The sequence below is a fragment of the Panthera leo genome, chromosome D4 (assembly GCF_018350215.1).
Source record: "Panthera leo isolate Ple1 chromosome D4, P.leo_Ple1_pat1.1, whole genome shotgun sequence".
In the NCBI taxonomy this organism is placed as follows: Eukaryota; Metazoa; Chordata; class Mammalia; order Carnivora; family Felidae; genus Panthera; species Panthera leo.
Genome location: NC_056691.1, coordinates 33559669 through 33562250, shown reverse-complemented (window position 1 = coordinate 33562250; position 2582 = coordinate 33559669).

Sequence of the window (2582 nt, the reverse complement as noted above, 5' to 3'; positions counted from 1 at the left end):
TTAATTGTGGACAAAAACAACATTTTAGAAACTCTGATGTCAGTGAGCTAATGGGCAGCTCCAGACAAAGACTGGAGAAGAAAAGCATTGTTATTTGAGGATGGTAATAGAAATAATTATCTGTGTGCCAGGAAAAAAAAAATAGCACTAAAAGCCATGATGAGTCCATAGAATCAATCAACAAAAGAAATTTTGTAGAATTATTTGACCTAATTACAACTGAAGATATATCGGGTGTTTTTGTAAATGTCTTAAGGATGTAACATTCGCCACAAAATGAGCTATATCATTAATAGGTCATGCAATATAAAACCTGGAGCCCAAAAGAACCTAGAGAGAATGGGCAACTTGCAAATGAAGCACTAATAATAAAATGATAAAATCAGCCATAAAGAATTAAGACACACTGAAGAAAGTAGGAAAAAAAGAGAATTTGAGGTTCTGAGCGTGCAAAATTAAAATATAATAAAATAAATGCAGAACCAAAAATGAGTATTGTGTGAAAGAACATTCTAACTCTAAATTCAGTTTAGATTATCAGCTTCATCATTCAATTATCCCTGATTTATTTAGCATCTATGCAGATGACAAAAGAAAAAGGAATTAAAACTATTGTCGAAGAGTGATTAGCAAGATATTATTCCTGACCCCAAAGGATTATTTTAATCAATAATCGTTTTATAGCCTAGATATTTGGGAGTATACAACTACATTCAAGACATGACTTGTGATAGGGACAGTCATGTCAAAACCATATTTCACCAGAATCTCTGTTGGGTGAATGCACCTTTTTGGAAAGCCCGTATCCTGGCAACCCCAAAACATCTGTTTTCTCTGATACTGCTCATGGGTTGTTGAGTGTTGTCTGAGAAAATGCAAGTCAGTTCCCTTACATATTTGTAATTTCAAAACTCAACTTGTTCTTTAGGGCTGCTTAAGGATTACTTACACATCTCTCTTTTGTTCTCTTTGCAATCCCACCTTTCGCTGTTCCAAATTTTACCATTTTTCTTAAGGTCTGTTCTTTTTATTGTTTTCTATGTTCTTCCCCCTCTCTCATGATAATGTGGCTTCCTACTTCTCAGCCATAAACTGACAATACTCTCCCATGTACCACTTATCTACATTCATATTTTTGCCTGTTCTTTGTCTTCCTCCTTATCTTAGAAGGGAAGAGGGAGTGGTGGAAATTCCTTCTGCTGTCCAAATTTCATCCCTCAGTTATACTTTGGAATATACTCTCTTTTATCACCATTTTTTTTTTACTGCTTATTTATTTTTGAGAGACAAAGAGACAGAGTGCGAGTGAGGGGAGGGGCAGAGAGAGAGGGAGACACAGAATTTGAAGCAGTCTCCAGGCTCTGAGCTGTCAGTGCAGAGCCTGACATGGAGCTTGAACCCACGAACTGTGTCACAATCAAATTTAACTTGATGAACTATTCTGTATTTATTTTCTTTCTCCTTCACTTATTTTTTTCTCTTAGGCTCAAATCTCTCTCTAAGAAAATGTTGATTCTTCCTCCATAACAAGTCACCATCCTTCTTCTCTTCTCTGCACAACCAGACTTTAAAGTTTTTGTCTAAAGCAGGATTTCTCAACTTTGGTACTAGATACTTTAAGCCAAATAATATTTTTGCGATGGGAGCTGTCCTGTATTATAGATTAGCATTCTTAGCCTCCACCTGCTAGACATCAGTAGCACTTCTCCAGTTGTGATAACCAAAAATGTCCCCAGACATTGCCAACTGTCTCTTGGAGGACAAAGTCATGCCTGGTTGAGAATCACTGTTCTAAAGTTACAATCTCCATTTGTTTACAACCCAATTGTTATTCAGCTCAGTACAGTATAACTTCTGCTCTGACAACCCTATGCAAACTGCTCAATTACAGAACATCCTTATCCTAATGGCCAAATCTAATGGTTTGTTTTCAGTCTCTTTTTTTTTTTTTTTTTTTTTTTTTTTTTTTGGAAATATGATCTTGTCAACAGTCTCTTCTTACTGATAACTCTTCTTCAATGGCTTGTGGATCACTCTTTGAGTTCTTCTTCAGTCTCTTTTTCTGGTTCCCCTTCTTATACCTTACTTTAAAGTTTGGCATCGTCATTTTCTCAGTTAAGTCTTATGCCCATTCTATGACTCTAACTAACCAAATGCAGCTAGGTCAATGACTCCACAAACTTAACTGTGTCCCAGAACTGTTTTTATGAACTCTAAACATGAATTGATAGCTATCAAGGTGTTAATTTCCAGTTATATCCCAAATGCACTTAAAAATTAAACATGTTCAGCTGGACTTCTTGGGGTACATATTCTAAAATCAGATTTTTTTTGGTGTTTACCACCTTAGTTTAATATAGCACCATCCACTAGTTAGTTGTCAGCTAAGCTAGCACTTTACAGTCAATATAAACTCCTCCATCATTCTGAATTCCTAAAACTGTCAGTCACTGAATCCCATCCGTTCCAGTTCTGAATTTTACTTTTCTTTACTCACTTTTCTCCTTTCATTCCTATAAACATTATCCCAATTCAAATAATATTACATTTTTACCTGGACTCATGCCTTTAAACTTACCTCT